The sequence below is a fragment of the Propithecus coquereli genome, unplaced genomic scaffold (assembly GCF_000956105.1).
Source record: "Propithecus coquereli isolate 6110/MARCELLA unplaced genomic scaffold, Pcoq_1.0 Scaffold1, whole genome shotgun sequence".
NCBI classification, from domain to species: domain Eukaryota; kingdom Metazoa; phylum Chordata; class Mammalia; order Primates; family Indriidae; genus Propithecus; species Propithecus coquereli.
In genome coordinates, this window is record NW_012133857.1 from 16,084,205 (window position 1) to 16,092,305 (window position 8,101).

At 47.9% G+C, this 8,101-nt stretch overlaps 1 protein-coding gene across 4 annotated transcripts in view; it reads left to right on the plus strand.

Moving 5' to 3' along the window:
• The window catches only part of CACNA1D (calcium channel, voltage-dependent, L type, alpha 1D subunit), a 318,714-nt gene that overhangs the window by 127,066 nt on the left and 183,547 nt on the right, over positions 1–8,101 (plus strand). The window lies entirely within an intron of this gene.

Here is an 8,101-nt window from a genome sequence, read left to right on the forward strand (position 1 = left end):
AATGTGGGCTTCATTATGGTTGGCAGTTAAGTCACTTGTTCATAGCAATCCTTTCAAAGATTGTTTTTAAGCTTTGTTAGGGTGGATTTAGAATAGTCTTTCGAGGTCTCTGCCAAAAGCCCAAGAGATCAACATCTCTTGACCCAGATGTTGGGAAATCAAATGATTCGTAACCCTGTGTGAGCTCTGGAAGCTATTCAGCTCACAGACTCAAGATTGCTTTTGCTTAGTCTCATGGAGTTTTACTCTCTTATCTGTGACTTAGTATTCAGCAAAGACTGAAGAGTTCCCCTCTTCAGCTTTCTGGGTTCTTTGCCCTGCAATGTATCTAGCCGCCTCAGACTTCCTATGTTCTAATCACTGTTTCTTCAACTCAGTGAGACTTTTGTGTTCTGCTTGGGGTCCTCTGTGCCTGCTCTGTGTTCCAGAAGGTACCTCCAGGCAGAAAGCTGGGGCAATCATGAGGCTTGCTTGGTTTGAGGGAAAGGTTCCCTTCTCTCAGGAGTTATAGTCTTCACTTTATTGTGGAGTATTTGAAAATATTTGTTTCATATATTTTTTTCCAGTTTTCTTAGTTGTTTAAGGCAGGAGGTAAATTTGGTCCTTTTTATTTCATCATGGCCAGAAATAGAAGTCAGTCATCACCTTTTCAGGCAGGGCAATAAACGGACTGGGAAATACAGTTCCATAGGATCAAAAGGCAAATCTCAAGTTTGACTTTTTTAAAGTGAGACAGTTAACAGGTTATGTATCTAAGAAGGCACCTTTCTTCTGCACAAACACTGTAGAGTGTGCTGCTGAATTGCTTTGAGGTACCTAATCCTAAATAAGTGAACTTAAGCTTGTAAATCAAACTATTTACTGCATAAAGTGTTTATCAATTGAAGGATAGAACTATTATGATTTTTCTATGCTTTGTCTTGGGAGCCGACAATTAAGTTTCATTTCCTCTTTTGACGACAAAGAAAATGGCCCTGTTCAAGACTTCTCTCTTCCAAAATGCCTCACTTTATTATCCCTCTCTTTCCTCTTCTTGCGCTTCCTACTTTCCAGTAATGCTGGCTGTCTTTGCTGTCTAGTAGAGGAGAAGCAGCCTTGGACCTTATAGGAAACCAGGCATTTTAATTCTAGAGCTACATGTGACTCTCTGTGTGACTTGGGACGAGACACTTAAGTCCTCAGCATTTGCTTCATATTTATATAATTGACACAATCGCCCATGTTTTTGTGTGTGTATGGATTCACTCTTTGGAAACCTTAATACATGCTGTGAGTGTAAGGTGTTCTTGAGGTCACTGTGAATTTCCTCATTGAGACTCAGATAACCCAGTAATTGAAATGTCTTCTCATCCAACCAAATACTTCTGCAAAATATATCCAGCCTCTGCTTGGATGGAGAATTACCACTTTTTTACAGTTCTTCCTTACATTGTATTGGTAAAAGGCTTCTGCAGTTTCTACTTTTTGTTATAGCTAGATTGTTGAATCTTATACTGGCCGTATCAATCTGGATCTCCAAACAGAAGACAGAAACCACACAGTAATTTGAACAGCTAAAATTTGATATAAGAAATTATTAACCATAATGGAATTGGAGCCACAAAGGACTGGCTGTTAAAAAGTAGAGAAAACTCTAAAGAAGATAGGAATAGCAGATAATAACAGACAGCCCTACCCTTGGGGCTGAGATAGAACACTCAAGGAAGATACCCTCCCGGCTGAGATCCATATCTTGTTGCAGAGGGCTTGCCTGTGGTTCACTGAATGGCAGAGAAGTTGTTTTGGTGTCATGTGTGGTGGAGAAGTTCCTGTGGTCCTGTGCTGGTGGAACTTTCTGGAAATCTCAAGTCTGGAATTTGGTTTCTGATTCAAAGCATATGCCTCATCCTATAAAACAATCCATTATTCAGGGTGTTTTGCTCCAAGTGGTGCCGTAACTCGAGTCTTTTGGGAGCCATTCTGCTCTTCAGTTAGGCCAGCCTCTGCTGGGTGACAGGGCATTGACAGTTCTTGACATTGTACCGACAGCAGGTTTTCTACAGTTTCTGTATTTTTGTTACAGCTGGCCTGTTGATTCTCATACTTGCTTATCTCATCTGCTTTCTACCGTGTCTTGATGTGCAATGTTAGGTAAATAAATCCTTTCCTCTCTCTGGACCTCTGGGTCTCCACCACAAGAGTGGGAGGTTTAGACTTGATGATCCTTGAAGAACCTTGCCCTTCTAACATGTTCTTGCTCTGGTGACCTGGCAGGTGGTTGTAGGTAAAGGGAATTGTTAATGCCAAGGGTTGTGTGCGTGGGAGGGCCGAGGTATGATGCATTCTCATCAGTATCAGTATCGGTGTCCAGGGCTTGACTTCAAACCTGTCTGGAGCTGGGGACGGGGTACTGCCCCTCCAAGTCAGGTCACCACGTCTCGGCCCCAGGGCCCTCAGGATCAGCGCTCATCTCTGGGGAGGTGGGGAAGGGGCAGCATTGGAGAGAAAGGCCAGAAAAGGAGCAAGGAGGAGTTTGACATTTCCAGTCTGTATCTGCCTGCCCCCCCCCACTCCCCCCACACATAGACACATGCTCATATGCACATCCTCCATCCCCTGCTCTGGAGTCAACCAGACTTAATGAGGAGGCAGCATTCTTCCTTCCTCCTCCTCCCTGCTCGCTGGCCTAACGCTGTGCTCAGCAGTTGCATCAGGCCTGTGAGGAAATACACTGAGCTCTCCCTGTTTTTGTTTTGTGTGTGTGGGGTTTTTTTTTTTTTTTTTTTTTTTTTTTTGCTATGAAGACCTAAAAATATTCTACTGTGTAATTGGTTATCCAATCAGCCATGCAAATAAGCACTGTGCCAGAGCCTATAGGAAATGAGGCAGGAGGCCTGAAACTCAGAATCATGCCAGCTTTGCCTTTTTTTTTTTTAATGTGCCTCTTGTTATCTGGGTTTGGGGGTTGAGTGAAGAGGATGTGCTGGGTGGGTTTCCATGGAGGCAGGCACAGGACACCGATTGTATGTCTGCCTGGTAGGTTGAAGGGACAGACCAGGGTTGGTGTCACAGGGGGAGTTACTGAATATAGTTGGACAATCTGAACGATGTGCCTTGAACCTGTTCCATTCTCTGGGCCCTTCTTGCATGTGCTGTCTGCCTCCCCCAGCACACCTGCCTAGATTGCCCTCTCTCCTCCTCTCTGCTGTTCCAAATCCTGCCTGTCCCTTGAGGCCCAGCACTTGAGTGATGTCATCAGGACCCGCCATGTGTAGTGACTGCTGCCTCGCAGTGCTCATTGTCTGTAAGAGAAACAGCCCCTCCCACGCCTCTGCACAGTGCTTGTGTCCCCAGAGTTTGCTCTCTTTCTCATTGTCCTCCCACTTCTCCCAGAAGCCCCCTGATGTCAGTGGGCAGAGTGGTGGGGGGAAGGGAGGCACGAAGAGGTCATGTAGTGTTTGGGCAGAGAGCACATGTTTTGGAGGGACAGATTTGCCACTTCTGTGTAACCCTGGTTAAGTTCTTTACCTTCTAAGCCTCAGTTTCCTCATGTGTAAAGTACTAAAAGTAATATTTCCAATTTCATAAACCCTAGGGTTTAGGGTTATTATGACAATTAAATGACACCTTGCCTGTAAAGTACTTAGCATACTGGCTGGCTCAGTATGTCAGGTGTGATTACTGTAATCATCACCATCCCACTGTATAGCGGAGGAGAAGGAAGTGCTGGGAGCCCTGGCGCCTTGGTCCAGCTGTATGGTTGGTCATTGGCTCCCCAGCAAGGACGATAGGCGGTCAAGTCACAGGATTATCTGGGGCTGGCTCCAAGCCCAGCCCAGTGCTAGGTGCTGGGCTGCAGCAGTGACCCTGGTACTCACTGAGGGGACCAGTGGGAGAAAAGCAATTCACACTTGAGCACCAGACATGCTGGGACAGCAGCATCTGCGGGCAATGCAAAGAGCCCTTGACTCTGTAAGGAGAGTGCCTGTCATTTTCACTGTTTTGTCCCCAATGCCCAGGACAGGGCCAGGCACATTGTAGGTGCTCGGTCAGTCTCTGTCGAAGGAATGGCCACAGCCCTGGCTGTGCCTGTGACCTGGGCAACCCCGAAGGGCTCCTGGTGTCCTCTAGGCACAGGGACCTCCCCAGTACAAGGAGGGGCTGGACCTGGAGGGACGCGCCAGCTCTCGTGGTCTGTGTTTCTCTGATTCTGGAGACTCGATGGCTCCTGGCAGCTGCACACCTCGTGCATCTTTACCTCAGCTGTGCTCTGGGAGAAGTGGGTGGAGAGGTGAGGGCGTGACAGGGCTGACGGGCACCAAGGTCGCCGGGTGCTGGCAGTGCCGCAGACATCATGTAGCTGTCCTCAGACGGCCCAGGGCTGGCCGGGCTTCACGGGAGCTCTTCCGCCTGTGGACAGCGTGGATTTGTGCTGATGCTGAAAGACTTCCCTGGCAGCCGCGGTTGCTGCTGCCTGGTCAGAGTCAAGGGAGAGCTCTGACAACGGGCGCCACACCTCATGGTCTGTCCACTGCTTAGAAACCTCAGATAGTACAGCTTCTAAGCACAGCCATTGTTGAGACCCTTGAGATGCTCTGACCCCATCTGCTTTTTCCAGTTACCCCTCACTGCCAGTCCTCAGGCCCCACACCCATACTGCAGCCTTCCCAAATGCAGCCAGAAGCCTTTCCTGGTTTTTCAGCCAGGCCGTTCATTGCACCTGTCCCTCCTGGGCCCAGCACTGCTCTGTGGGCTTCTCCCCGTCTCTGCTCAGATGTCTGCCTTCCCAGGAAATCTCCTCCCCTTGGTTCTACTGTCTTCTTTCCTTCCATCTCTCACTTTTTACCTCTGTGAGGCAAGATACACATATTGGCTTTGCTGTGGAACAGACTGAGATTCAGATTTTGGCTCTGGCATTCACTATCCCTGTGACCTCGGGCACGTCACTTCATCTCTTTGGCCTCAGTATCGTTATTGGTGAAATGGGGTTAATACCTCTTAAGTCATAGGGTGCTGTGAGGTGGTGCATCTGTAACTCTGTGCAGATGGCCCTCACGTGGTAGCTCCCACCGCCAGCATCTCTTATGTTCGAGTCCGTTTCAGCAGCCAGTGTGACCTCTCTCCCTGCAGAAACGATGCCACAAAGCATTAGCATGATGGCAGGTCCATCAGGGGCAGAAACTACACCAATGAGACAGGCGCTCCACACTGTGGCTTTGAGTCCCACACACTTCCCAACCCCACACCCCCGCATGCTGCCCAGGGCCATACCTGGACTGAGCCTCAGTAGGAAGAGGTTGAAATAGATTTGGGATTTTCTCATGCCTTATCTTTCCTGGCCCTCAGAAAATTAATATTCAACATTGGAATTAGTTGTGGAAAGATCTTCATTTGCTTCCCTTTTGTTCCTCTGTGAAGATCATCGTTTCGGGTTGTTTCTTTGAATTATTAATAATTAGTTGGGCAAACCTTAGTGAAGCGCCGGCAGCATGCCCGGGACTCCGAGGTGCTGGGGATGACAGCCAGTGTTCTTAGGTGCGTGTGCACCTGCCGAGCACCCTCGCTGGTGCTGACTGATTGGGCCACACAGTGCTCAGAGGGCGCTAAGGGGCCTTGTGATTATTACTGTCCTCACTTTACAGGCCAGGCTCAAGCCCTCCTCTTCTGCCTCTGAGGCAGGTGTCCTTTCGCTGCCCTGTTTGAGCTGCCTCCTTCCTCATTTCTCCATCCCTGGCACTTGGACCCAGGGTTGGAGGGTCAGCAGAGGATCCCTTTGTAGAGCTTAACTGGTCCACCAATCCAGACTAAAAGGCTTCCTTTTTTTCTCTTTAGAGTCAAGGTCTTGCTCTGTTGCTTAGGCTGATGTGCAGTGGTGTGATCATAGCTCACTGTAACCTCTAACTCCTAGGCTCGAGCAATCCTCCCCCCTCAGCCTCCTGAGTAGCTGGGACTACAAGCATGGGCCACCATGCCCAGCTAATTTTATTTTTGTAGAGATGGGGTCTTGCTGTGTTGCCCAGGCTGGTCTTGAAGTCCTGGGCTCAAATGATCCTCCCGCCTCGGCCTCCCAAAGTGCTGGGATTACAGGCATGAGTCACCATGCCCAGTTGGTTTCTTTCTTCTTCTTCTTCTTCTTTTTTTTTTTTTGATCTTTTTTTCTAGTAAGTGTGAAGAACACTGGGTAGGTGCAAAAGAAGGGTAAGACATGGTCCATTCCTGCCAGAAACTTACAAGCTCACTGCAGTGCCTAGGGCATGTGCATCTTTATTGAACAGTCACTGAGTGTCTGCTTGTGTTATAGCCCAACCAAGTTCATTGTCCTCTGCTTAGGGGGAAGCCAGTACACTGAGGTAGTAGGTGTTACGGCAGAGAAGGAGTTTAATACTGCAGGCGCCATGCAAGGAGACAGGAGGAATTTCTCAAATCTGTCTCCCTGAGAATTTGGGAGGAAGGGATTTTAAAGATAGTTTGTCAGGCAAAGGGCTAGGCGATTGGGTCTGCTAACTGGCTGGGTTCGGGGCAGAACCATAGCAATGTAGAAATTGTCTTCTTTGCTGACCATGTTCTTGGGTGGGGGTCACAGGACCAGTTGAGTCAGTTCCACGGTATGGGCCACTGGTCTGGGTGGGTCGGCTGTTCCACTGGCATGCAGGGCCTGGAAGATACCTCAGAAACTAGCCTTAGCTTTCCCACAAGGGTGATGTAATCTTTGGGAGCAATGAAGAAAGCTAAGAATCTTTATGACCATCAGCTATGTGACTCCCGAGCAGTGAGCAATTACAGGAAAACAAGCTCGGGAACAGTGGCTGGTTATATATGTATTTTAACTATGCCTATATCCTTGCAGAGTTCAGGCCCCTCCCCTGGTTCCCACCGTGTAGCCCTTTATTAATTTTATAAAGGGCGGTTTCACTTGGTGGCTGGCCTTGTGTAAGTGTTGGTAATATGGTGGCAAACTAGGCAGAAAGATGTCTCTCGGGCTTCTGGCTAGGGGCACAGACATTTAACAGGGAACGAGATAAATAATCAGGACAGTTACAAGTGGTTATGAGTGCTATGAAGACAATTTATGAAAAATTAAATAGCAATATAAGTAGAACACAATAAAATAAGGCACTAAGATAAATTCTGGAGTCATCATGTGACAGCTCTGGCCACCTCCCTCTCCTTAAAGCAGAGAAGTCCAGGCTCTGAAAGGTGCTGCAGGGCCAGGACAGATGTCCATGTAGTGGCCTTTTCATGGGCAGTGCACAAGGGGCCTGGAGGTGTGGGAGTGGCTTCTTCAGAAGGGCGTTGAGATAAATTTCTACCATAGAACTCAGTTCTAGTCCTCTTTTAAAGCAAAACTCATAGAAGAAAACCAAAAGGAACACCATTTGTGCTTTCGTGACATGGGAACATTTCAACTGAGAACTCTAAAGTGTTTGCGATCATAGATTTGTAAAAGGACTTGATTTGCATCCTACAGTTTTGGGATGTATTTATTACATAAGCAGATATACTTGGATTTGCACAACAGAAAAACTAGTTTGGGGTGGCTTCTGAAAGATTGTGTTGCCGTTTGAAAGTCACTAGGGACTTTTAACATCGGGTGAGGCCTGGGGGGAAGAGGGAGGATGGCGGGTGCAGGCTCTGAGGTCGGAAGAAGGAACGCTCCCATCCCAAGGGCTACAGGAGCACTGAGAAAGGAGCAAGAAGGGACCTGCTAATGAGGAAGAGAATGTATAGCTGCACGTAAAGCCCCAGACACCAGTCTGGAGCTCTGTTTCCTCTGTACCCCACCACTACACCAGTAAGTAGAAGCTTGGAGGATAACCTTTTATTACAAGCAAAAACAGATCTTACCTTAAACACTGTGGGACACCGATGAATGCAAGTGAGGGAAAAGAACAGACTAGACCAGAGTTGTGAATTCCTGGCAGTCAGTATGGATAGGACTGGGGCGCAGCTCTTCCAGCTTCTCTCTCCACAGCCCCTATTTGAGGCCAAATCTAGGAGGCCCTGTGTTTCCATTAAGTGTCTCATTCTTTTTGTCTTTTCAAAATTTCTGTCCCCAAACTAAGCTAGGACAAGCTCCATAGAGATCACTGTAAATGTGTCCACAGCCAGCCCTGCCTGTTTT